At 48.9% G+C, this 27,926-nt stretch overlaps 1 long non-coding RNA gene across 4 annotated transcripts; it reads left to right on the top strand.

Annotated features, from left to right (window-relative positions):
* Nucleotides 1–8,390: 8,390 nt before the first annotated feature.
* Nucleotides 8,391–27,449, top strand: LOC109577248 (uncharacterized). Of its 4 annotated transcripts, XR_011563448.1 has the most exons (5): nt 8,391–8,943; nt 10,340–10,426; nt 10,956–11,082; nt 11,339–11,686; nt 23,926–27,449. It is a non-coding gene; the product is annotated as an uncharacterized lncRNA (long non-coding RNA). The 4 variants fall into 4 exon arrangements; XR_011563447.1 differs by lacking the exon at nt 11,339–11,686; XR_011563450.1 differs by lacking the exons at nt 11,339–11,686; nt 23,926–27,449 and adding an exon at nt 23,800–23,919.
* The last annotated feature ends 477 nt before the right edge of the window (nt 27,450–27,926 follow it).

The following is a 27,926-nucleotide window of genomic DNA, read 5'->3' on the forward strand; positions in this document are numbered from 1 at the left end:
AACATAGAATAGTCAGGAATGGCCTAGTTCTCTGGCTCTGTCTTGAAATTTTAAATCCTAACTATTTCTTTTTTGAACATCTTCAGTGTAATCATCACAGTTGTATTAATTCACAGCTCACCCCACACTTCTTACAGCCTTCACTCCCATCATAACACTCAGCTACAGCAGCTGCAACTAAAGAGCCTCTTGATGAAAGTGAAAGAGAGTGAAGAAGCTGGCTTAAAACTCAACATTCAGAAAACTAAGATCATGGCATCCAGTCCCATCACTTCATGGCAAATAGATGGGGAAACAGTGGAAACAGTGGCACACTTTATTTTTCTGGGCTCCAAAATCACTGCAGATGGTGACTGCAGCCATGAAATTAAAAGATGCTTACTCCTTGGAAGAAAAGCTGTGATCAACCTAGACAGCATATTAAAAAGCAGAGACATTACTTTGCTGACAAAGGTTTGTCTAGTCAAAGCTATGGTTTTTCTAGTAGTCATGTATGGATGTGAGAGTTGGACTATAAAGAAAGCTGAGCACCAAAGAATTGATGCTTTTGAACTGAGGTGCTGGAGAAGACTCTTGAGAGTCTCTTGGACAGCAAGGAGATCCAACCAGTCCATCCTAAAGGAGATCAGTCCTGAATATTCATTGGAAGGAGTGATACTGAAGCTGAAACTCTAATACTTTGGTCATCTGATGAGAAGAACTGACTCTTTGGAAAAGACCCTGATGCTGGGAAAGATTGAGGGCAGGAGGAGAAGGGGACGACAGAGGATGAGATGGTTGGATGGCATCACCGACTCAATGGCCATGAGTTAGAGCAAGCTCCCATAGTTGATGATGGACACGGAAGCCTGGCATGCTGCAATCCATGGGGTGGCAAAGAGTTGGACACAACTGAGCGACTGAACTGAACTGAACAGCAACTGCTCCATCCACCAAAGCTTCATCTTCAGTAGACACTTTCCTCTAGGCAACAATACTTATTGCACTATTTTTTTCCCCTGAATGAAATAGACTACATCTGAATTACCTTCAAATTTAATCCCTGATTTCCATATTTGAAGGTCCGTTTCCTGCAGAAATAGAAATCTCACTGGGCTTTCTCTTTAATTAAACCTTTTATTTTGACTTTTTAAAATTTTGAATATTTTTTGGCTGCACTATGGGGCATGTGGGATCCTAGTTCCCCAGTTAGGGATTGAATGTGTCCCTCCTGCATTGGAAGTGTGTAGTCTTAACCACTGAACTGACTGCCAAGGAAGGCCCAAATTTTTTCATTTTGAAATAATTGTAGGTTCACATGGAATTGTAAGAAACGATACATAACAATTCCATCCCCTTCCCTATCCTTTATGGGCTTCCCAGGTGGCTGAGTGGTAAAAGAATCCATCTGCCAATGCAGGAGACACAACTTCAATCACTGGGTCTGGAACATCCCCTGGAGGAGGAAATGGCAACTTACTCCAGTATTCTTGCCAGGAAAATCCCATGGACAGAGGAGCCTGGTGGGCTACAGTCCATGTGGTCACAAAGAATCGGACTTAGCAACTAACAAAATGATCGCCTTAGGAAAGACAAAGAGCTGCATCCCAGCGGTGGCCCTTTAACTTCACTTGCTTGTCTGGCAGGTATCAACTGTGGGCCCCACCCAAGGGCACCTGTGAGGTGGGGAACGTCGTGACCCACATGAAATGTGCGGGGTCACTGGGTTTCTACTGTGGTGCTCACGGGCCAGTCAGGGGTTGCAGTCCACGGGGACACAGCCGAGGAAGGTTCTGGTGCGGTACTAGAGCAGCTTAGGTGAGGAAGGTGGGACCTCGAGCCCCGTGGCCTTGACACTGCAGACAGGAGTGTGTGCAGGTGTGCAGTGGTTCGTGAGGGTGCCTTTCACTCCGGTGGTGTCTCTGCAGGATCAGATCAAGAGAGAGCCTCGTGGGCTGCCAGCAGAAGCGTGTTAGGTGCAGGTAATGTGAGATGCTGACTTTAGTTCATGAAGAGACAAAGCAGACTGGGTCTTGTGGAGTCTATCCCAAGACCATGGGTGGGAGGCCTTGCATCAAGGCCCAGAGGCAGAGCCCAGAAACAAGGTCGTCTCCAGAACTGACTGAGCCCCTTCGTAACCCTTGCTGGAAGACCCCGGATCACCACCAGCAGGCTTCCTGACTCCACACTGGGCAAAACCGCCCGACCCGGCGCTCACCCTGTTGCTGAGCTGTTCATGCGCTCAGTCGAGTCTGACTGTTTTGCATCCCTATGGACTCTAGCCCACCAGGCTCCGCTGTCCATGGCATTTCCCAGGCAAGAACACTGGAGTGGGTTGCCACTTCCTTCTCCAGGGGATCTTCCCGACCCAGGGATCGATCCCTGGTCTCCTGTATTTGTGTCCCCTCGGCTCTCCCTGGCCTGTCGGGAGGCCGGGCCACTGTGCTTACAGCACCTTCCTTATCTTTGCTCCTTGCTCTTAATAAACTCACTCCCTTCGAAAATGCTCCGTGTCTGAAAATTCTTTCCCAACCTGCGATCAGACTGCCATGACAGGTCTGCTCCCTAAGACTCACAAGGTTCTTATGAGCGTGACCCTGGCCTGTGGATGTCAAGGTCATCCTTGCCCTTGGGGTGTGGACCAGGCACTTTAAGGTCAACTCAGCTGCTTTAGATTCTTGGGCCACGAGGGATGGTGGTTCTCAGGGCAAAGCTCAGAAGCGTTCCAAGCAAAAGGAGCAGAGACACGGTGTGGAAAGCTGCTTTCACACTGGCATTCTTGCAGCTTGGAATAAACTACAAATGTTCTCTGCACATGTGCAGATCAATCGGCAGCTTCGAGGGGCCCTGGAGGTCATTCCAGCAGAAGGCACTGGGTGCTGGTGCTGCTGCACCTCTGCCCCTGTGCCTACTTCTTCCCAGCGGCAAGGAAAACACTGGTGGGCACCATGGGGCAGAAACAGGTATTTCTGTGTCAGCGGCACAGCTGGGCACTGATGCTTGGGGTCCAGGACTCACCCCCACCAGAGCCAGCCCCCCATGAAGTCCCAAAGCTCTCCCAGCACACCTGCCCCATGCCCCCCTCCTCAGAAGCCCCAGAACCTGAATCAGGAACAACTCTGAGCACTTGTGGGCTTCCCTGGGGGCTCAGATGGTAAAGAATCCGCCTGCAATGCAGGAGACCCAGCTTCGATCCCTGGATTGGGAAGATCCCCCGGAGAAAGAAATGGCAACCCACTCCAGTGTTCTTGCCTGGAGAATCCTATGGACAGAGGAGTCTGGTGGGCTACAGTCCATGGGGCCACAAAGAGTTGGACACGGCTGAGCGAGTGACACCTTCTAAGCACTTGTGGGGAGCCGCCCGCTGAGTCCTGGTCTCCTCGTGGAGGTGATGGGCTCTGGTGTCTCAGAAAGGCTCCTCCCCTGAGGGCCGTGCGGTGAGCGCAGCCCCGGCTTTGCCAAAAGGCACATCCCCGAGGAAACGCTGTGACCCTAACTGCAGGCTGCCAGCTCTCCCTGTTGACAAGCTTATGCTGAGAAAAAGTGAAAGTCACTCAGTGGTGTCCAACTCTGTGGCCCCATGGACTGTAGCCTGCCAGGCTGCTCTGCCCATGGAAGTCTCCAGGCAAGAATACTAGAGTGGGTATGCATTCCCTTCTCCTGGGGATCTTCCCAACCCAGGGATGGAATCTGGGTCTCCTGCATTGCAGGCAGGTTCTTTACCATCAGAGCCACCACTTGTCCTGAGACTTGTCCATCTTTGAAGGTTCTCGTTCAGTTAGCACCATTGTTTTTTAAAAACTCTTGCACTCAGTGAGAAAAAGGAAAACAAGTTATACTTACTTGTTGGCACTCCCTTCATTACTGTCCATTAGGTTCTTTCACATCAGAGCTATTTTTGGGAATGGGCAGCATTTACACACTTAAGACCAAGTCTGGAAGGGCTCTGTGAGTGCCCCTGGTGGCTCTAAACAGAGGAGCTGAGCTCTGAGCGCTCAGACTTCTCTCTAGGGGTGACTCTGCGTGCCCACTGTCTCCCCGGGAGCATTCAGTCCAGGGGACGATTGTGCCCGTGGTCGGGAAGTCACCGCCTTAGGCGCCCCTGTTGGTGCCCTTCACGAGGCTCTGGGAGGCACGCTTGATGGTTTATTGGCTTCACTTGGGTGGGATTTCTGCCTTCTAGATGTGGGTTCCAAGGGGCAAGACATGGCTGTGCTTGGCACTGTGTTGGCTCCCCCAAGTCAGCCCTTGGCCAGTAAAGCAGGAGGTGATGGGGCTGGGGGGCAGGGTCTCTGTGCACTAAGGGAATGGCAGGCTGGAAGGCCTGCTGATGTGGGCAGGTTGGTGGCCAGTAGTGGGACAGCGAGCCCCGAGTTTTGCCCATGTACTCAGGATATAGCAGGTGAGAGTTAAAAACCCAAGTCTGTAGCATGAATACCTGCTTTTGCAGAAGTGGTGTTTTTTGTAACTTGCAATGCAAACCTAGGAAAATAGAGTAATATGTAATCCAAGGATAAAACAACATTCAGTAAATGTTCAGATTTTCAGGGGAGAGAAAATGCCCGTTGTGGGGCAGAGCTGGGCGTGGAGGCTGAGTCGCTGGCGGGACCAACGGACAGCCCTGGGATGCCTACGGGCCCTGCCGGTGCTCCTCCGGGCTGGGGCCAGGGGCTCTATGGTCCCCGAGCCCTCAGTGAACTCGGGCCTGTAGTCCTTTTAGGATTCAAGCAGTTTGTTGGACTGTAGCCCACCAGGCACCTGTGTCCGTGGAATTCTCCAGGCAAGAATACTGGAGTGAGTTGCCATGCCTTCCTCTAGGGGATCTTCCGAACCCGGTGATCAAACCCAGGTCTCCTGCACTGCAGGCAGATTCTTTACCATCTGAGCCACCAGGGAAGCATTAGAGGGTTTAATTTTGGTTTTCTATCCACAAGCAGGAGTCGGGTTGAGGGTGGAGAGGATCCCACGGCAGCAAGTGTGGCCAAGGAGCAGCTATCTGACGTGGCCCGGCCTGTGCGTAGAGGCAGACAGACCCACCTGGCAGGGCGCGCACCTCCCTCCCCCCAGGGGACTGTCAGCCACAGGGCAGGAAATCTGGGTTCACCTGACCCTCCCCGGACATGTAGGAGGTGTCTGTCCTTTGGATGACTCTCCGGCGGGTGTCCTTGACTATGAGACGGTCCACCTGCTTCGAGTGTGTGGTCCACGGGCACCCAGCGGACTGAAGAACAGTCTCACCCCACGAAGCCCCTTCACCCGCTGGCCCCTCCCTGCCTGAGCTCTGCCTCTTTCTGATCCATGGTCCTACAACATGGGAACTTGGGAGGCGGCTTCTGCCTAACCTCCGAGGTTTGTCCACGATGCAGTGAGTCTTCAGGTGTCCTTTTTTAAGTGTAAATTCACCGTCCCTCCCACAAACTTGACCTTAATTTTCTTTTTCTTTCCCTTTACCTTGGAGTCCTTTGGAATACAGAGCAACTTCAAACTTGGTGTTCCGTGTGGGGCCCAAGTATAGCTCCTTGGTCAAGTTGGAGGGGCTTCCAGATTTTTTCCATTTTCTGCCAGAATTAGTTTTCATACCTGAACTTCCTTTTAGGGCTCCCAGCGTCAACTGAGCAGACTCTGGGGCTGAGCCCTCCACCTTACTTGGAGCACCTTTGGGGAAAGATAAGTCGTTTTATTCTATTCCCTCTGGGGTTTAGATTGATTTTTTTTTTTAAAACTATTTGTTTATTCATTTTCATCTTCTCTTTTAGGCCTTTGATTAATTTCTGTAACTGGGTAATTTTTGTTGTCATGGGGTAAAAGGTAAAGATAAGTGTGATGTCCATGCCTCAGGGTAACTAAGCTCGTGCATCATGGCTGTCAAGCCTGTGCTGTAGAGTCCGGAAGCCGCACTACGGGGGCCCGCGAGCCCTGGAGCCTGGCCGCCCAACCAGAGAAGCCGCCTCAGTGAGAAGCTCGAGTACCACTGCAGAGAGCAGGCCCTGCTTGCCGCAACGAGAGAAAGCCCAGCAGCCATGGAGACCCAGCAGAGCCAAATAAATGCATACAAGTAAACATTAAAAAAGAAACGTGATTTCTAAGACTTGAAAAAGCAAACACATCACCACAGCGAGTGTCCATGGATCTAGATTTGGGACTAGACGCTGGTTCCCAGGCACCAGAACGTTGAGTTTGGCGGCCCCCATTTCAGAGATGCTTCTGAACCCTCAGGAAGCTGCAGACAGGCCACAATGCACTGCACACTGCAGCTGCTGCTAAGTCGCTTCAGTCGTGTCCGACTCTGTGTGACCCATAGACGGCAGCCCGCCAGGCTCCGCCATCACTCTGCAGCACCCCACATTTGCATGACCTTTCTTGCCAGCAAAAATCGGCTAACATCAGCAGGCCAATGGCTTCCGAATCTTACCTACTGGCACAACCTACCTGTACCTGGGATTCCAACTGCTACTGAGTCTGGGAAGTACAAATTTTAACTTTTTAGATTCTGAAAGGAATGGATGGCAAGTCTCAACTGACTACCTCCAACACAGACAGACTCAGAAGTAGAGACTTACATGTTTAGTATTGAGAAGACAGGAGGTGTCCTGTCAGATTTGCTATTGTTAATATTTTCCTGTAAAAGAAAGGGTGACATCAACTGTTGCTGAGCGTTTTAGTTTCTCTAGCTACTGTGAAGAGAGGAGCAGTGAACTGGCCGACTGACGTCTGTTGCAGTGCCTCTTAGGCTGGCAGTCATGAGTGTGTAGAGAACAGCCTGTCGCACTGGGTACTTTCTCCAGTTGTGCTTGGCTCTTTAGGTGTCGGCAAAGGGAAAAGGAGCAGATGGATTGATCCAGGGTTGAAATTCTTACAAAATCCACATGAAAAAAACACAAGAGAGCAAAGGAAATCAGGGTTTTTGCAAGGGTGTTGTTAAAACTATGGATCATGAAAATAAACAGGGTCAAAAATGAAGAAAGGAGAACTCTTAGGAACTATTCAGTTCAGTTCAGTCGCTCAGTCGTGTCCGACTCTTTGCGACCCCATGAATCGCAGCACGCCAGGCCTCCCTGTCCATCACCAACTCCTGGAGTTCACTCAGACTCACGTCCATCGAGTCAGTGATGCCATCCAGCCATCTCATCCTCTGTCATCCCCTTCTCCTCCTGCCCCCAATCCCTCCCAGCATCAGAGTCTTTTCCAATGAGTCAACTCTTCGTATGAGGTGGCCAAAGTACTGGAGTTTCAGCTTTAGCATCATTCCTTCCAAGGAAATCCCAGGGCTGATATCCTTCAGAATGGACTGGTTGGATCTCCTTGCAGTCCAAGGGACTCTCAAGAGTCTTCTCCAACACCACAGTTCAAAAGCATCAATTCTTTGGCACTCAGCCTTCTTCACAGTCCAACTCTCACATCCATACATGACCACTGGAAAAACCATGGCCTTAACTAGACGGCCTTTGTTGGCAAAGTAATGTCTCTGCTTTTCAATAGAAAAGTCAATGGCCTGGTGGTGCTGAAAAGTTGGAAAGACACCACAGAGGCGCTGGTGAAGTCTGCAAGCTGACTTTTGTTTTCAGGCACCCTCATTGACACAGAGGTTAACCCTGGACATTCCCTAAACAGGCAAAGGGGCAATGTTTAGCTCAGAAGATAGGAAAACGTAACTGTGGTTCTACAGCTTTGAAGCCACAACTAGGTTCACATCTCTGCTTCACCGCTTGTAAGATGAGTGACAGCGGGCAATTCATTTACCCTGAAACTCCGTTTTCCCTTCTGCAAAGTGGAAGAAAAACATCGTATGATGGTGAGAGGACGAGACAGTGCTCGTAAAGCGGCTGACACTGTGCCTGGCACACAGGGAGCGCTGAACACGCACAAGCTGTTACTTTTATGTTTGAAGTGTAGGAACCCTTCCTAACCCAAGGAAGGGTTACAATGAGAGCAATTCTAACTCGAAGAACTGATGGGTTTGCAGAAGACTCTTGAGAATCCCCTGGACTGCAAGGAGATCCAACCAGTCCATCCTACAGGAGCTCAGTCCTGGGTGTTCATTGGAAGGCCCGATGTTGAAGCTGAAACTCCAATACCTTGGCCACCTGCTGCGAAGAGTTGACTCATTTGAGAAGACCCTGATGGGGAAAGACTGAGGGCAGGAGGAGAAGGGGACGACAGAGGATGAGATGGTTGGATGGCGTCACCGACTCAATGGACGTGGGTTTGGGTAGACTCTAGCAGTTGGTGATGAATAGGGACGCCTGGCGTGCTGCGGTTCATGGGGTCGCAAAGAATCGGACACGACTGAGCGACTGAACTGAACTGAACTGAACAAACTGCAGAGTCTGTTTTACAGACCGTCTGGATTACTAGGCGCATGCGCGTGTCCGCGAGCTACGCCTAGGGCGGGCGCTGCGCATGCGCCGGGAGTTGCGCCGGGAAGCCAGCGCGGTCCGTTTCGCCCGACTCTGACCTGGCGGCGCCGTCTGTCTGCCCTGATGTGCCGTCCCGCCTTCTCGCGGCCGTGACGCCCTCCGCTGCCGTGGGCTCCGGGACACGGCTGGTGAGGGTCAGCAGGCACCGGGGCCGGGGGGTCCCAGGAGTCGGGCGGAGGCGGCGGAGGATGCGGCGCGGCGGGCCGCCGGGGACGTTTGTGTGTGGGAGGGGAGCGCAGCGGACTGGGACCGGACCCGGGACTGAGGGCACCCCGCACAACGCGAGGGTGCGGGGCGCTGCCCGCCGAGCGGGGCCGAGGACACAGGCCTGCGAGGCCCTGGAGGAGCTGGTCGTGGTGGAGACCGATGCTGCGCGTGTGGGATCACTTCATTCTTTCGTTCGCTCCGCCAGCGGTGGCTCAGCTCCTCGTGGATTCTGAGGGTGGAGCGAGTGACCCAGACCGGCGTCGCGGTTACAAAGTGTAGGCTGTGGAGCCAAGCAGCCGGGTTTGAGTCCTGTCTCGGTGCTTGCCAGCTGTGTTCTTAGGTACGTTGGTCCATCGCCTCCTGCCTCAGTTTCCGCATCCTTAAAGAGAGCTGAGAATGAAATCTGCCTCCTAAAATGATTATAAAGGTTAAATGAGATAACAGGTGTGAAGTGCTGAGAAGGCTTGCTGGCACAAAGTAAATGCTGTGTGTGCTTGTTGCTGTTATTTTTTGTATCATCATCATCATCACCACCCAGAGCTCAGAACCTCACGTGGGAGACCTCCAGAAGTGTAGGCAATTCTGATATGATGGAAGAAAAGTAGAAAAGTTCGTGCTTTGGAAACACTGAGCAGAGGCACCTCACTTAGTTTAGGCGGATCCAGGAAGGCTTCTGTTCCCCAGGAAACAATTGAAGGATGCTTGGGGAGTGTAGGCAGAAAAGCGGAAGAGTATTCTCAGCTGAAGATGGAATGTGAGACATTCTCTGTGCCTGGGGACAGAGATGAAAGAGACTAGCCTGTGGTCTGGTCCTCAGGGGTCTTGTTTTCGGGAGGGGAAGCAGGCATGGGGCATGAGGTGTCCTTACTTCCCCAACCACGGATCCTGTAGTGGAATCTCCCCTAGGGAGGCTTTTAAACCTAGCTGTGGACTTGCAATTTGGGGTTAATGAGGACACATTTAAGAATCAAATTTGTGGATTACAAAGATCACTCTAGTGAAGACTAGATTAAAGGGAATGGGCCTGGAGGCCCGTTAAGAGGCTATTAGAACTGTGGAGGTAAGAGATGACCATGGCCCTGAGTTAGATTAGAGGCAGAAGCGGGGGAGAGATGACCAAAGCTGGTGATGACTTAGATGGGGGATTTAGAGGCTGGGGGAGAGGTCAGGGTTGGCTCCGAGTTTTTGACTGGTGGATGTGATGCTGCTCAGTGAGATAGGGAACAGGATGGGGAGGGGGTTTAAGGAGGAAGATACATTTTGTTTTGAGCATGTCTGTAGTAAATGCCTGTAAAACATTCAGATGGAGCTGTACCGTGGTGATCTGGCGTCCATCAGAGGTCTCTACAGTTGTGGGAAGGGATGTGTCACCTGGGTGAGGGGCTGGAGTGAGAAGCACGGGGTCTGGGACATCCCAGAGGATGCTAGGGCTGCAAGACTACTTGGGCACAGCCTCGTTGCTTTTGCTTATCAACCTTGTGCTGTCGTTGGTCAGCAGGCTTTCCTGAGCGTAGGGGGCGGGACTGGGTGTATCCATCTTTGTGTCCCAGCTGCCCAGCACAGGGCCTGGTGTGCAGCAGCCCAGTCACAATCCACTGTGACGTTTATTGAGCACTGACTTTGTTGTGCCAGGCTCTGCGCTCAGTGCTCTGCATTTGCCTGTGTTTGGTGAACACAGAGCAGCTCTTAGAATCCTACAGGTTCTCCTCAGATTTTCCACTTGGTCTTTGATTCAGGTAGTGAGCTGGAGGAGGAGAGCCAAGCTGGAGTTTCCCTGGACAAGCTGTCAGAACAGAGGAGCCTGGGCTTCTTGGAAATCTGAGGTATGTCTCTTAAGACTCACAGATGAAACAAACCAGGAGGTCAGTTTGTTTGCCCTCTTCTCGGGCGCAGCGCGCTCCAACCCACCTTTTCAAGAGAACCTTTCTTTAAAAGTGCACAGTGATGACAGAACCTGAGGTAGTGTGGTTAGGAGAATGTTGATGAAGTTGTCGTTTTGCTGACAGAGATCTTGCTAGGTTAATCCTTGGGCAGAATTCACACCTAAAATGCTCCAAATACAGTGACTGAAAGGAAATAGAAATTTATTCCTGTCCCTTAACAGTCTGGAAGTAGGCAGTCCAGAACTGGTCAGGGCAGCTCACTCTGTTCTGTGAAGTCATCCAGAGGCAAGGTTCCATTGATCATGTAGCTCTCCCTGTTCAAACCCAGGCTTCTGTGTCATGGACCGAGCAGGCTGCTCTGGCTCCTGCCGTTGTGTATGCACTGCGTATGGCAGAGAGAGGAGGAGTAGGGAGCACATACCCTTTCCTTTTAAGGTTCTAATGTTTGAAGATACGTATTTTTGTGCAGTGTGTCCCCAACCCCCCGCCTCTGGCGTACAACCAAAGGAGGAGTCACGACTGTTCCACTGCTGGAGGGAAAGCTGGCTGAGAGAAGCCGTTCTGCCCCTAGTGCAACTGGACTGCTGACTCTGACGGTAGGCCTGAGGGAAGTCCACTGGCTGGTGAAACAGGGTGGGGTGTGTCCCGGGCCTCTGGGCCCCGAAGGCAGGTCCCTCTGGCTCTGGGTTGTCCGTGTTGCTTGGCCCAGCGACCCCAGGCTTGCTCACACAATGCTTTCTGTGCCTGGCGTGTCAGACACTGCACTGGGGCTCAGGCTGTGGAGGTGAGGGAGCTGGGTCCTGGGGTCAAGGCGCCCTTAGCCACATTGTAATCACGGTATGGGCTTCCCAGGCGGCTCAGTGGTAAAAAAAAAAAAATCCAGCTGCCAACGCAGGAGACGCAGGAGTGGCCCTGGAGGAGGAGATGGCACCCCACTCCCTTATCTCGCCTGGGAAATCCCATGGACAGAGGAGCCTGGCGGATTACAGTCCATGGGGTCACGAAAAGTCGGACACGGCTGAGCACGTGCACACTCACAGTGCAGCAGGAAACGCCAGAGGCCTGTTCAGAAGCGTGTGGAGCACAGGAGGATGCCTGATGTTGCACGGCTCTGTGAGGTGAAGAGCCACGGTACACCACGTGCTTCGGAGTGCGTTAGAAAGGCCCCCGCAGATCGAGCTGCGAGGACTCTGGGGTCAGGTGTGTATCTCTGCTTCCTGGGTTAGAGGCTGTCTGTCCTGAGGGCCAGTCACTCCCTTGTCGCTCCTCAGTTTCCTCATCTGTGAAACAGCGGCCACGTCGTTGACTCCAGAGAATTGTCTTGAGAATGCTGGGAAATCAAGCATGCAGTTCACAGGGCCTGCTGTGCGTGTGTCGGTGTCCTCCTGCCGCACCGTGTGGGATGGTTCTAAGCCAGAGAGACTGGTTCGCACTGCAGTCACAGAAGGCCCAACCTCTGGGGAGGCCAGGCTGTGGTCTGTCTGTCTTGAGGCTGGTTGTCCAGGTTGGACTCAGAGGATCAGGGACTGCTCTGCACACCCCCTGTTTTTCTCAGGAGTTCCATCAAGCTTTCTAATTGAAGTGGTCCGTCCGGATTCTCAGAGGCTGTCCTCTGAAAGGGCTGCTGAGGGGTCCTTTGGGAAGGAAAGGATTCCCTCTGCCTGGTTAACTCCTTCAAGCGCAAATGCTTCTGGGAAACTTTCTCCCAGTCCTACCCACCCTTCCCACCCCCTCCTCAGCTGACTTTGAGCTCCTCCTCTGTGACTTCCTGGCATCCTTCTACGATCTAGCAGTGCGTTCTTACCCGCTGTGATGTTACGGGTCTCCTTGCCTGTCCTCCTGTGAGGCCGCGAGCAGCTCACGCGCAGGCACAGGGCCTTGTCTCAGGTACTCCCTCTGTGTGGGTCGTTTCCTGGCACGGAGCTGGTGCTCAGTAAGCACTGTGGAATGGGTGGATGCTCAGCCAGTGGGCCCAGAGGGACCTCCAGTGTGATGAGGGTTTGGCATGCTGTTGATGAAGAGAGGACTCATGATGCTTTCCTTGGTGTCTGTGTGAAATATGGCGTGCGAACATGCTGAACTATGACCTAAAGTACGAAAGTGTGGGTCAGAGACCGTTTCTCTGTCTTTCTGTCCTTTTCCAGTAGAGCAGTTTCTCAGCTCTGACGTGCTGCCGTTCGGGGCTTGGTGAGTCTTCGTCGTGGGGCTGTCTCGTGCACTTCAGGGTGCTGAGCAGCACCCTGGGCCTCTGCCCACAGGTGCCAGCAGCCCCCGTCTACCTCCAGCTGTGATAAATGGAAACGTCTCCAGAGGAGGCCATGTGTCTCTGGAGCAGAATTGCCCTCAACTAAGAACCTCTGAGGGCTTCCCAGATGGCTCAGTGGTAAAGAATCCACCTGCCAGTGCAGGAGAAGTGGGATCGATCCCTGGATCAGGAAGATCCTCTGGAGAAGGAAATGGTAACCCACTCCAGTATTCTTGCCTGGAGAATCCCAAGGACAGAGGAGCTTGGTGGGCTACAGTCCATGGGGTTGCAGAGTGGGACACAGCGGAGCAACTAGACGACAAAAACCAACAGAGAATCTCTGGGGTGCTGGTTAGAAGCATGAACTTCTAAGTCAAAGACACTTGAGCCGAACATACCTGGTCCTTGTACTTACTAGCTGTGTGGCTTTGGACAAAGTACTTGACCTCTCTAAGCCTCCGTTTCCCTCGGGTGTGTAGTGGGAATAATGATGACCTCACGCTAGCTTTATTGGGTGGAATTATTAATGAGGTAAGGCGTGTAAAATGCTTTATCTAGTCTTTGAGTCCACAGTTGGTATCGAGTGTTACCACGTGTTAGTTAGGAGAGGGTGATCTGACAACAGCCTCTGAGGGTCAGGAGAACACGCATGCAGAGTTGAGGAGGAAAAGTGCTCAGGGTGGGGACGTGCGTGGCCCTCTCGGGTCTGACCCGGTTCCTGTCCCAGATGACTGTTAATGGCGTCTGTGTGTCCTTGTGCCCGGGCCCTTCTGTGCACGTGTGTGTCTGTTTGTGTGTATAGGGGAGACACTTTGAAAAGTGTCACGTGGCTTGATTTTGTCGCACATGAACTGAGCCTTCAGTCTAGAATGCCGAAAGGGCAGCCTCTGTGGGCAGAGCTGCAGCTGGAACAGTTTGCCACAAAAAAGACCCAGGTGTCCCACTCTGTACCGGCCTGGAATTCCCTCGAGGACGGTGCCACACGGGTGGCAGAGGTTCTCAGGCCTGGTGTCTGGCTGGGTGGCGGACACCACCAGAGGAAGGGACCCCAACCTCACAGGAAATGAAAACCTCCAAGCACATTTAGTGCACAGAGCATATCGTCCCAGAGACCGTAATTTACCACAGTCTACTTTGGCCAGCCGCATTTTTAAATGATTGAAATAATAGAGGTCACAAGAGTAGGCATTTTAGCAGCGAGTGATTTTAGCATTTGCTCCAGGTGTCTGGCACTCTGGGAGGTCCTCGTGGGTATCAGTAGCTTAACAGTCTGCGGGCGCCTACCTTGACCTCAATGATGCAGTCACAGATGCGACAGAAAGCCCAGCGTGGGCTCTTAGGTTCACACCCGCTTGTTAGGAGAGATCAGCCTTGAGCTTCAAAGGAAGGACGCGGAGGGCAGGGTTAGAGTTGAGAGTTGCCCACTCGATTCTGAAGAGCAGCGTGCAGAGGCTCAGAGGTGGCAGTTCCCGCTGGGAGTCTGCCGAAAGCAGCCCTGGTGGTTCGTTGTTATAGCAGAAATGTACTCAGCTTCTGGTCTTCAAAGGTCTGGCAGTAGAACTTGTTCCCCCTACCCCACCCACCCCACTTCCTCTACTGACCCGATTCATCTAAGCACTGCCTTTCCTGTCCTGAGTGGAAGGCTCCAGGGCCCAGTGGGAAGTTGTCTGCAGCTCAGGAGCCTGGCTGGTGAAACATGTCTCATCTCTGTAGTCTCAGGGCTGGGTGGGCCCCTGTCAGGGACTTGCCTGGTTGAGTGTAACTCAGTCAGCTGCCCAAGTTAATGCTTCAAATCATGGCTTAAAGTCAGGAATAACACTGGTTAATTTTGTAAGCTGTCTTGTTAAATATTGAGTAGATACAGAAGAATATATGCCACCTGAAGGATAAGCATTCAAGGAACACCCACAGTCACCAAGTTTACGCAGAAGAATGCTGCCATTACCTCGAAGTGCCCTCCCTGACCCCGCCCCACTCCCACCCCTCGTAAGCGCTGAATCGGCTTTTACTGTTTCTGTGCTTTTCTTTTTCCTTTACTGCTTTTCTGGCCCCATGGCTGGTGGGATCTTAGTCCCCTGACCAGAGACTGAATCCAGGCCACGACACTGCAAGTGCCTCGTCTTAACCGCTGGATCTCTAGGCAGTTCCTGTCTTTTGCTTTTCTTTAGTTTTACCACATGTGTTTGTGTTGCTGAACAATGTTATTTTATTTAATTTTGCATGTTTTTGAACTCAGTACATCATCTTATTTTTTTCAAGGTCTAAATTTTTTGCTTAACATGTGTTCTTGAGATTAATCCATGTTGCATATCGTTTTTACTGATTTGTGTTCTGTTGTGTGAGAATTTACGTACCCTTTCTGTTGTTGACAGGCGTTTGTTTCCAGTATTTTGCTGAGACAGCCAGTGATACTGTGGCCATTCCTGGGGCGCGCGTGTGCAGCCTGTCAGGGCGCACCCCAGGGAGCAGGACTGGATCCTGGGGTGTGCGCACCTTCAGTTTGACTAAATGGAGCTACACCAGGTCGTTTCCAGGGTGGTTTCCCCAGTTTACAGTTCAAGTGACGATCTGCCCGCTTCACATCCTCTGAACAGCGGTGTTGTCAGATTTAAGCTTTTTACTAATCTGTTGGAAGCTCAGTGACACCTCACATTCTTCATGGTTATTAGTGGGTTGAGCATCTTTTCATGCACTAATGGATCGTTCAGCTTTCAGCTTCTCTGAAACAGCTGCTTAAGTCTTTTCCCTCATTGTTTTATTGAATTGTCTTTTTATTATACAGAGACCCCCCCCCGAAACTATCCACTTCCCGTCTGTGGCTTGTCTTTTCGCTCTAGTGTTTTTTTAATGTACAGAAATTCTTAATTTTAATGTCATTTATTAACTTTTTCTTAATAGTTAGCACTTCTTATTTAAAAACTTCCTCCCTACTTAAAGTTTATAAAGGTATTTCCTCATATATTGTCTTCCAAACATTTTATGATTTTTACCTTTTACACTAAGGTCTTTAGTTTGTTCATAATAATTTTGTATATGGTTTGAGATGGGAGGTAATTTTGTTCCTTTTTTTAATAAGCACGTCACATTAAGCCAGCACTATGTACTGAAAAATACATTCGTTTCCCGTGGATCATTAAAGTCATCAGTGACCATTACTGTGCATCAGGTGTCCACAAGTGAATGGGTCTGTTTCTGGGCTCTTTACTGTCTGTCTCTGTCTGTGTGCCAACATCCCACCGACTAACACTCCCTGCTTTTATCCCACAGGTGTGTGGTTCAGCTCTTTAACTGTGGAGACGCCGTTAGTCCTGTGTCTGTTCAGGCTCACGTGTCTCTTACTTGCTGGTTTCGTTTTCTGGCTGTGTGGGGCCTGCACCGCTGCTGGGCTCTCTCTGCTTAGGGTGAGCCGGGGCTGCCCTTCCTTGCGGCGGCTGGCGGCTTCTCTGTTGCTGAGCGCAGGCGCGAGGCGCAGGGGCTTCAGTAGCTGTAGCTCGTGAGCTGCGTATTTGTGGCGCCCTGGCTCAGTTGCTGTGTGGCGTGAGGGATCTGCCCAGACCAGGGATCGAAGCGATGACTCTTGCGCCATGAGGCGGATTCTTAACCGCTGGCCCCCTGGGGAAGCCCCTAGATATGCTTGTTTCTTACTGACTGCTGTAGTTGGTCCTTGCTCCTCCTTGCACTGGGCCCTCTCATGTGGGATTTCTCTTTATCTGCCTGAAGTTTGTGTTGTACAGTGTGCGACTCTGGGCTGCAGTCCCTGGGGGCCGCCTAGTGGTTACAGATTCTCCCAGAGGGATTGTGCCCCTCTCCATGTGGTGCCGGGATTTGATATGGGCTGCTTTCTGTGCCATCTTCTTTCCACTGAGATATAACCCTCTGGGACCCGGCTGTATCCTGGAGGGCCCTCCCTAGAGACCTCGAGCTTGCTGAGTTCTGCAGATGCCCTCGCTGCCCACTCTCAAAGCTTCACTTGCTGTCTGAATTCCGGCCTTTGCTTGAGTTGGTTTGACCTGCAGGTATTCCTTGCTGACTCGCCGGTCCTTTGACGCATCTGAAAGGCGTCATACAGTGTCTCTCCAGCACTGGGGGCCTGCGTGGTGAGTCAGCCACGCGCCTGGGCTGCCGTGTTGCTGTTGTTTAGTCACTAATTTGTGTCTGACTCTTTGCGACCCCGTGGACTGTAGCCTACCAGGCTCCTCTGTCCATGGGATTTCCCAGGCAAGAAGACTGGAGTGGATTGCCATTTTCCTTCTCCGGGGGATCTTCTTTCTCCAGGGATCAAGCCCAGGTCTCCTGCATAGGCAGGTGGATTCTTTACCACTGAGCCATCAGGGAAGCCCCTACCTCCTGTGCCATGCTTTCAGAAATTAAGATGCTTCAGAGTTTCAATTGTATCTTTCCTTTGGCAGTTGCAGACTCTGAGCATCAGAACTAAGACTTAATATTGCTCATTTTTGGCTTTTATATATATATATATATAACATGTTTTGTAACACTGATTAGTATAAGGAAAGGGAGTTGCCAACTAATGACAGAGAACTTGCCCTTTTGGGACAGACTGAGGATCCAGTGAGTCAAGAATTCTGTGTCTGTCCATGGCAGCCTTGCCCCTGTTTAAAGTGAAAAGAGCACACCTCACGGAGTGTGGACTTTGGCCTCGGATCCTGGCAAGTCATTGAGACCTGGGTGGAATGACAACCTCTCTAAGCTGTCGTTTGCTCGTCTGCACAGCGAGGGGGACCATATACCTGCCCTCCCGGAGAATCAGTGTGGGCGTTTGGTGAGGCTGCGTGTAAGGAGGACACACTGCAGGCAGGTTGCCCAGCAGCTGTTCCGGTTTCTCCCTCGTGGCCGCTGTTGGACTTGTGCGCCCCACTTGCTGCTCCCTTGGGAAACGGCGAGCCTGCTGCTCCTCCTGCCGGTAGCCTCCCCACGTGCCCAGCGTAGGGGGACTAATCGTTAGTGCGGCTCTGTTTTCTCTGGTCACAGGCCCACAGGCCCAGCCACAGACCTTTCCCAGGACTCACTGTTTCCTTACAGCTGGGTAACACTCCATCAGGCCAGGAAACCGTGGCTGTGGCACGGTGGGCTCTCTGGTCAGTTAGTCACATGCAGGCGTTTCCCCTTTGTGCCTGGCCAGTGAGCGCACTTAGCCTCTGCAGAGGCGTTGCAGGCCGCAGTCTGGCGCAGTGAGCCACTCTCTGCTGCTGCTCGCTGGGCGCGCTGGCCCACAGTGGGAACTCAGTGTTTTCCATCTCTGCCACCTTGAAACCGGAAGTGCTAACTTGTACTTATTCATGTTTGTGTGATTATTAGTGAGATTGAACATCTTTTTTCTGTATTGAGTGTATTGACCACATGCATATTTTTTCATTTGTGAATTGCCTGTTCATTTCTTTGGCTCATTTTTCTGTTGCAAGATTTTTTTGTTGCTTTTTAATTTTTATAACAACTTTATTGAGACAGTCACATACCATATAATTCACCTATTTTAAGTGCTCAATTCAGTGGCTTGTAGTTTATTCACAGAGTTGTGCAGTTGTCACCACAAGAACATTTTCATCATCCCCAGGAGAAACCTGCCGCTCGTTAGCAGTTGTTCTCCATTCACCTCTGTCACCCCAGCCCGAGGCAACCATTTTCCATCATGATGGATTTGTCTATCTAGGCGTTGTGTATAAATGGAATATTGCAGGTTAGGGTTTTGTGGCTGGCTCCTTTCACAGAGCATGTTGTTTTCAATCTTTGATTCAGACTGTAGCACGTATCATTACTTAATTATTGTCACATAATTCTCTGCATACCACATTTTCAAGCTGTGTTCTGCATACCACATTTTCAAGATGTTCAAGCTGGTTTTAGAAAAGGCAGAGGAACCAGAGATCAAATTGCCAACATCCGCTGGATCATGGAAAAAGCAAGAGAGTTCCAGAAAAACATCTATTTCTGCTTTATTGCCTATGCCAAAGCCTTTGACTGTGGACCACAACAAACTGTAGAAAATTCTTAAAGAGTTGGGAAAACCAGACCACCTGACCTGCCTCTTGAGAAATCTTTATGCAGGTCAGGAAGCAACTGTTAGAACTGGACACGGAACAACAGACTGGTTCCAAATCTGTGAAGGAGTACATCAAGGCTGTATATTGTCACCCTGCTTATTTAACTTATATGCAGAGTACATCATGAGAAACGCTGGGCTGGATGAAGCACAAGCTGGAATCAAGATTGCTGGGAGAAATATCAATAACCTCAGATATGCTGATGATGCCACCCTATGGCAGAAAGCAAAGAGGAAGAGAGCCTCTTGATGAAAGTGAAAGAGGAGAGTGAAAAAGTTGGCTTAAAACTCGACATTCAGAAAACTAAGATCATGGCATCTGGTCCCATTACTTCATGGCAAATAGATTGGGAAACAATGAAAACATGAGAGACTTTATTTTTTGGGGATCCAAAATCACTGCAGATGGTGACCGCAGCCATGAAATTAAAAAGATGCTTACCCCTTGGGAGAAAAGTTATGACCAGATTAAAAAGCAGAGACATTACTTTGCCAACAAAGGTCCGTCTAGTCAAGGCTACGGTTTTTCCTGTGATCATGTATGGATGTGAGAGTTGGAAAGCTGAGCACTGAAGAATTTATGCTTTTGAACTGTAGTATTGGAGAAGACTCTTGAGAGTCCCTTGCACTGCAAGGAGATCAAATCAGTCCATCCTAAAGGAGATCAGTCCTGAATATTCATTGGAATGACTGATGTCGAAGCTGAAACTCCAATACTTTGGCCACCTGATGCTGGGGAAGATTGAAGGTGGGAGGAGAAGGGGATGACAGAGGATGAGACGGTTGGATGGCATCACCGACTCAATGGACATGAGTTTGAGTAAACTCCGGGAGTTGGTGATGGACAGGGAGGCCTGACGTGCTGTGGTCCATGGGGTCACAAAGAGTCGGACATGACTGAGCGACTGAACTGAACTGATGTATATCCTGGGACTGACTCCCCACTCAAAAACTCGACTTTTTGGGAAAGCTGTTGCTTTGGAGATGAATGGCTTGGTAATAGCCGCCCTCCCCACTGGGAGTCAGGTGGTCCCAACTACAGAACTAGACTGGGACTACAACATGGCTAAAGGAAGATGGGATCAGAGTCATTTTGTCAGATGTGCTCTTGAAGGACTCAGGCAAGCACGTGCTAAGACTTTAAACTCTGCCAAGTTGGCAAACACAGAACAGGAGGAGAAGGAAGCTCCTGGTAAATTCCTAGATAGACTGAGGGAAGCCCTTCACAGATTCACTAGGATTGATCCCGAAAGTGAAGAGGGGAGAGTGATAGATAGATAGATTAAAAGATAGATTTCTCAGTCAGCTCCAGATATCTGCCATAAGCTATTAAAACAGGCATATGGACCAAAGCAGTCTTTAGATAATCTGTTGCATCTGGCTTGAACAGTCAGTTACATTAGGGAATGTGAGGAAAGAAAGGCAGAGAAAGATAAGGGAACAGGCGGAAGCCCTTGTTATGTCTGTCAGAACCGTTCTTAAACAGCCTGAGAAAAATTTCTGGAGGGACACAGGTGAAAAGGGATGGGTTTGCTATTACTGTGGAAAGGAGGGGCACCTCAAGCACCTCAAGCGGGATTGCCCTCGGGTGTCTAACCGCCCCTGGCGCAACGTCCAGTCTGCCAGGGACCACACTAGAGGAAAGACTGCCCCCAGAGGCATAGGTTTCAGGGACCTAGGTTTCAAGAAAACCAGGACTGAAGGTGCCTGGGGGTCCCCACACAAGCTCCCATCCTAATTACATCTGAGGAACCCCGGGTATTAATAACTGTGGGGGCAAATCCATCGATTTCCTTTTGGACACTGGGGCAGCTTACTTTGTGCTCACCGAAGCCCCTGGCTCACTTTCTTCTCGATCCGCTTCCATAGTGGGACTATCAGGACAAGCCAAACGTTATTATCTCAGTCGTCCTCTAAGCTGCAACCGGGACTCTGTGCTATTTTCACACGAGTTTCTGATCGTGCCAGAGTCTCCCTCACCTCTTTTGGGGAGGGATATACTGAGCAAGGTCCATGCCTCTGTTTTCATGAATATGGAGCCCTCCCTTTCTCTCCCATTAATTGAATAAAATATAAATCCTAGAATGTGGGCTCATGGAAAATCTGTGGGTCGAGCACAAAATGCTATTCCTGTAGTTGTTAAGTCCAAAGACCTGCACTTATTTCCACATCGAAAGCAGTATCCACTGAAACCTGAGGTTAAGGAAGGGTTAAAACCCATCACCAAGAATTTAAAGGAGCAGGGACTATTAATTCCCTGTAACAGTTCATGCAACACTCCTATTTTGGGTATAAAGAAGTCAAATGGTAAGTGGAGACTAGTTGAAGATTTACAAATAATAATTGAGGCTGCAGTTCCTTTACACCCCATGGTGCCTAATCCTTGTACTCTATTGTCTGAAATCCCTAAACGAGCCAAATATTTTTCAATATGCTTTCTAGAATTAAACCTATACTAAGTCATCCCCTACCTATGACTTTAAGACAATTTAGAGGCTTTTTGGGAATCACAGGCTACTGTCGAATTTGGATCCCGGGTTATGGGGAACTTGCCTGGCCTTTATATGAACTTATAACTGAAACTCAACAGGCCCAAACCGACAAACTGGTTTGGTCTCCAGATACAAGGCTTTTAAGGCTCTTCAGACTGCTCTCCTGCAAGCTCCTGTTGAGTTCACCCACAGGGTCAGACTTTAATTTGTTTGACACTAAAAGAAAAGGTAGGGCCTTGGGAGTTTTGACGCAACCCTGAGGGCCTCAGCAGCAGCCTGTGGGAGTAGAATCTTAAACTCTGAAGTTAATATTTGGGTGACAGACAGTTGGCTTTTTAAATATCAGTCACTGTTGTTAGAAGGACCAATCAGATCAGATGAATCGCTCAGTCGTGTCTGACTCTTTTCGACCCCGTGAATTGCAGCATGCTAGGCCTCCCTGTCCATCACCAACTCCTGGAGTTCACTCAGACTCACGTCCATTGAGTCAGTGATGCCATCCAGCCATCTCATCCTCTGTCATCCCCTTCTCCTCCTGCCCCCAATCCCTCCCAGCATCAGAGTCTTTTCCAATGAGTCAACTCTTCGCATGAGGTGGCCAAAGTACTGGAGTTTCAGCTGTAGCATCATTCCTTCCAAAGAAATCCCAGGGCTGATCTCCTTCAGAATGGACTGGTTGGATCTCCTTGCAGTCCAAGGGACTCTCAAGAGTCTTCTCCAACACCACAGTTCAAAAGCATCAATTCTTCGGCGCTCAGCCTTCTTCACAGTCCAACTCTCTCATCCATACATGACCACAGGAAAAACCATAGCCTTGACTAGATGAACCTTTGTTGGCAAAGTAATGTCTCTGCTTTTGAATATGCTATCTAGGTTGGACATAACTTTCCTTCCAAGCTTAAAGTTTCTGGGAACTTAAATCCTGCCACTTTTCTTCCTGAGAAGGAAAATGAGACACCTGATCACTACTGGGGACAATCCCAATGTCTAACTTTAAACTGTGCAGCTTGGGAAGATGCATTAGACAATCCTGATATGAAAATATTTACAGATGGCAGTTCTTTGGTTTGGGATGGGAAGCAGGTTATGCCATGGGGACAGCTAAACAGGTTTTAGAAGCAAAATCTCTCCCCCAGTGAATGAGTGCTCAGTTAGCAGAGCTTGTGGCTCCGACCCGAGGTCTAGAGTTAAGCAAAGAGCACCAAGTAAATATCTACACTGATTCTAAGTATGCGTGTTTGACTGTACATGCTCATGGTGCAATATGGAAAGAAAGACAGTTTAAAATGGCAGCAGGAGAACCTATTAAGCATTTCAGAGAGATTGAGAGACTTTTAACTGCTATATATTGTCCTAAAGAAGTAGCTGTTATGCAAAGGGCACAGCAGGGCTGGGAGTAAAGTGGCCGAAGGTAATCAGCTGGCTGACTGTCAAGCCAGAAAAGTGGCACTTTATGAAACCCCTTCACTGCAGGCGCCTTTGATCTGGACATGTCCTGTGGAACAGGAAAAACCACAATATACTGAGGAAGAATTAGAAAGATATGAGAAAAGAGGAGCCAAGATTACCGATAAAGGATGGTTACAGTCTGAGGATGGACAATTAATAATTCCTGAAAATGCTCAATGGAAAATTCTGAGGGTTTGCACCAGAGTTTTCATTTAGGTGTTGAAAGTACTTACCAGATGGCTTCTCGTTTGTTTGAAGGTAAAAATATAATGAAAACTTTAAAGAGCATTATCAAAAGATGTGAGGTTTGTCAGAAAAATTACCCAAAGACTGGAAAGCTAGCAAAATCTGGGTTACAACGAAGTGGAAAATACCCTGGGAAATTGATTTTACTCATATGCCAAAAGCTAATGGGTATTCTTGCTTACAAGTGTGGATGGATACTTTTACTGGATGGATTGAGGCTTTTCCCTGTCGTAGTGAACAGGCTAAGGAGGTTATAAGCATTTTAATCCTTGAAATTATCCCCAGGTTTGGGCTGCCACAGAGCCTTCAGAGTGACAATGGCTCCACCTTTAAAGCTGCTGTAACTCAGGGGTTGTCAAAAGCTCTAGGAATAGAATATCACTTACCCTGTTCCTGGAGGCCCCAATCCTCAGGAAAGGTTGAAAAAGCTAATGACATTATTAAGAGACCTCTGCGCAAATCAACTCAAGAGACTCAGGACAATTGGCTTAAAGTTCTATCCTTAGCTTTAATGAGGGCTTGAACTGCCCCCAAAAGGAGGGACTGTCCCCCTTTGAATGTCTTTATGGAAGGCCTTTCTTATGCACAGACATTGTTATAGACCCTGAAGCCTTGGAATTAACTAATTATGTAACTCAGTTCTCAGCTTTTCAACAGGCATTAAAGGAACTCCGGGAGGTGACTTCTGACCCAGCCTCTGAGTCAAGCAAGCCTCTGTTTGAGCCAGGAACTGAGGTCCTGATAAAAACATTGGGATCTGGGGGCCCATCCCTCAAGCCCGTCTGGGAAGGCCCTTACCAGGTTATTCTTTCTTCTCCCACAGCTGTCAAAGTGCCAGGAATTGATTCGTGGGTACATCACACTCGAGTTAAGAGGTGGCACCCTGACCAAGACTAAGTGACATCATTTTATGTCTTTACTTTCTATGCTCTGACTTTGTACTTTTCAGATGGGCCTGATAATCTATGTGAGCCTACTTCTGCTGACTGCAAAAGTCCTGAGTCTGCCGTTTGATCCTCAACACAATGCCTTCCTGTCCTGCGCTCACTCCTACGCTGCATTCCACAATTGGTCTAAATGCTGGGTCTGCGGAGCGCCCCCCTCTTCATCAGTGGAAGGCTTCCCGTGGTGGATGTCTCCACTTCAAGGAAAAGACTTTCTCCAAGTCTGCGAACACCTTCGACGTCAACAATCATATGTGATGCCTCTTCTTCATCTGATGACATCTAACAATCCTAAAGTGGACTGGTGCAACACTTTGTACCCTAACTATGGACATAATGTGACTTTTAGCGTTGCTGATTGTTCTGTTCTGCCGTTTGCTCCCCGCGTCTGTAACTGTGTAGCTGGATTTGTTTGTAGGCGCGTGAAAGCTTGTAAGTTACACGTGGTTGCTCAGACTCCTGCCACTGTAGCAGCTTCCTCCAGCTACTCCTCCAACTACTGCTTGGTGTCCCTGGGTCAGAGACCCCTGATATGAGGGTTAGGAGAGTATGTTGCCTCAGCAATTTAGAGACGATGCTCCTTTGCTTAGGCAACATGATCCTCCTGAAGGAAAAGAGGGGAACGAGAGGGTAACGGGCAGGAAGGCCAGGGGTCTCCAAAGAGGAGGAGGAGGAGATAGGCTGCACTGGTCAGACACTATTTAGCTCTCAAGCGGCAGGAGGAGACAAACTACAAGTGTCAGATGTTTGGCTTCCCTGACAGCTCAGCTGGTAAAGAATCCCCCTGCAATGCGGGAGACCCCGGTTCGATCCCTGGGTTGGGAAGATCCCCTGGAGAAGGGAAAGGCTACCCACTCCAGTACTCTGGCCTGGAGAATTCCATGGACTGTATAGTCCATGGGGTCACAAAGAACCGGACGCGACTGAGCGACTTTAAATATAAATGTAAAATACAAATTTAAAAAGAGGTTTCTTTTATAATCTGTGTTGCCATGACGACACCTGGTTCCACCTGAACTTAACTTTCCTCAAACCTTGAGCTAACCGATGCGTTTTTCTTATGGAAATGTTTTCTAAGCTCTGCTAATGAACTATGTATTTACCCTAGGCTGTGTCTTTAAGTCAGTTCCACCTAAGACTCAGAACTGACTTGACAAACCAGTGCGTTTTACTCTTGCAAATGTTCTCTCAAGCCGTGTTAGTGAGACTGTGTTTTTGCTTGGAAACCTGTCTTTCTTCAAGATTTATGTTGATCGTTTATGGCCCGGGATGACCGCCTGGTGCCAGTGTTAGCTCAGTGCATGTTGTGGGTGAGGGGCCTGGTGCCAGTCTCTGAGTTTTGAGACATTTCCTTTCTCTAACCAGCAGCCTGCTAGTAGCTGTGTATCACCTGGCTAAAGACTAGCAGGGGGCACTCTTTCTGCCCCTTTCTGATGTCTGTGTCAGAAGCTTTCTCTGTTTCTTTTGTACTTTAAAAAAATATTTTACACAGAAGCTCTGAGTGATCAAGCCTCGTCACTGGCCCAGGATTGAATTCCTCTCTGGAGGCCAAGAATCTGGCGTCATTCATAGCTCAGCAACAACCTTTCATCTACCTTTGGGCTATTGTGAATAATGTTGCTAGGAATAGTTGTGTACCGGTTGTTTGAACAGCTGTTTTCAGTTATTGACATGTATATCCAAGAGTAGAGCTGGTGAAATAAACAGTGTGTTTTTATCTTTCTGAGGAAATGCCAAACTATTGTACATATAGTCTACTGTTTTCCATATCCACAAGCAAAGTGTATGGTTTCTGATTTTCTACATTGCTGTTAATATTTGATCTTGATTCTAACTGTTTAGTGAATGTGAACAGATATTGCATTGTGACTTTAATCTGTATTTCCATCATTACAGAAAGGGAATATACCCAAGACAATTTTTAACTCAAACGTCAGCATCCTGCTTAGTAGCCATAGCTATTGCATTACCCAAAGCTACTAACAGTTACCCTATATATTAAAAAAAATTAATCCCCAAAATCACTCATCAAAATTCATTAGGATAACACAAACAATTCTACCATGTTAATAAATCCAAACCTACTACAAATTTATGAAGATTTTGGAAAAGACCTTATAAAACTGTCACGCTAGTGTATGTTCCTTGGCTCTTTGTCTCTTCACAACAAAGATTTGGAGTGATGGACATTAAAGCCCCCTCGGCGTGTCACAGCTCTCGGGTCTTGGATAGACCGTGTTATAGCTCTCAGGTCTCAAAAGGACCATGTTAAAGCTCTTAGACAAATCAGTGTTACAGCTCAGTGTTACAGCTCTATTTTATTTAGAAGATAGCAGGAAAATCCATCTTCAAGGCGTGAGGGCATGTCGATCCAAAGACACAAGATATTGTTTGTTTTACTTGAGGTCCTCACTCGGGTCCTCGGACCTTCCTTTGTTCTATTTTCGCGGGCTTTTCCCTTCCTTGTCTTTTAGCCACCACCATTTTGGACTCCTTTTCCCTATTCTACCTACCTAACAAAACTAACAATACAATGAATGTCATCAGTGTTCTTATTTGGAATTGAAACATGGCAATGAAAGGAAAAGTCATTGTATTTTGACTGTAAGAACAGTAATGATGAACATTTGAAAATTCAAGATGTTAATCATAATTGTTAACAGTGCATTTACTGATCTGCCGTCCCCATCAAATATCATAATGAAATCCCCTTGTTTCCTTTGTATTTGTTTACTTTTTCAAATAAAATCACAACAGATGTATTTCCAGCAATACGCTGTACATGAAGTGCACGTCACATGTACCAATATGTAAACAGTCCATAGATTGTTTGTTTCTCACATGGGAATGGAGGTTCTGTGTTCGTTCTTTCTTTTACTCATGTAGCAAGAAGCCTGCCATGTGAACTTTACACGGTATTAGAATTGTGAACGTTAGAATCACCTTACTGTTTCTTTAATAGCCATAGCGTTTACATGTTACCTGTTGCAATGAGTCTAAATGTCCTTTTGAGGAGAAACAGGTTTGTCAAGCTTTATTTTAGCCATTCCTCCCATTGGCACTGGGTTATTCAAAAGAATCAGAGGAGGATTCTGGTCCTCATTTGATTCTTTGCCTTCCACTTTATCCTCCCATTTTTTAAAAATTGCAGTTTTAGCAGTTGATTACTAATCTTTCATGAAACAGAGTCTAGTAATCCAACAGGAATCTCATCCAGTTCTAGCAAAATCTCATTTCATCCAAACTACAAAGTTGAGGATCCCTGGGATGCTTTGTTCTTATTAATAGTCTTAATAATTCTAATAGTATTCTCATCTGACCCTCTAGGAGATCCAGAAAATTATACGCTAACTCCTTCAACACTCCACCTTCACATCAAACTGAAATAATGCTTGTAATTTGCATGTGCTGTTCTGTGGTCTGTTCACACTAAGTGGGTGTATTATCCCTAATGCTCCCAAATGTCATTTGGCAGTCGTCCCAGTAGTCTGTATATCAGAACAATAAAGTACGACATTGATGCCCCTCAGCTCATGTTTTTTTGATTCCCAGTAGTGGACCTATTAACAGACGTGAATTGGAAGAGATTCCATTGATTCCGTTGATAATGATATATTATCATTGGAGAACTAGCTGCTGCTGCTGCTGCTGCATCGCTTCAGTCGTGTCCGACTCTGTGCGACCCCAAAGACGGCAGCCCACCAGGCTCCCCCGTCCCTGGGATTCTCCAGGCAAGAACGCTGGAGTGGGTTGCCATTTCCTTCTCCAATGCATGAAAGGGAAAAGTCAAAGTGAAGTCGCTCAGTCGTGTCCGACCCCCAGCAACCCCATGGACTGCAGCCCACCAGGCTCCCCCATCCATGGGACCCTCCAGGCAAGAGTACTGGAGTAGGGTGCCACTGCCCTCTCTGGTTATAGCACTAATAAGCATTATTAAAAGTAACCTGCTAAAGTGTAAGAGTCTTTGTCAGAAATGGAGAGTAATATATCTCCTTAAGACTCAGGG

The sequence above is a fragment of the Bos indicus genome, chromosome 2, assembly GCF_029378745.1.
Source record: "Bos indicus isolate NIAB-ARS_2022 breed Sahiwal x Tharparkar chromosome 2, NIAB-ARS_B.indTharparkar_mat_pri_1.0, whole genome shotgun sequence".
Taxonomy (NCBI): Eukaryota; Metazoa; Chordata; class Mammalia; order Artiodactyla; family Bovidae; genus Bos; species Bos indicus.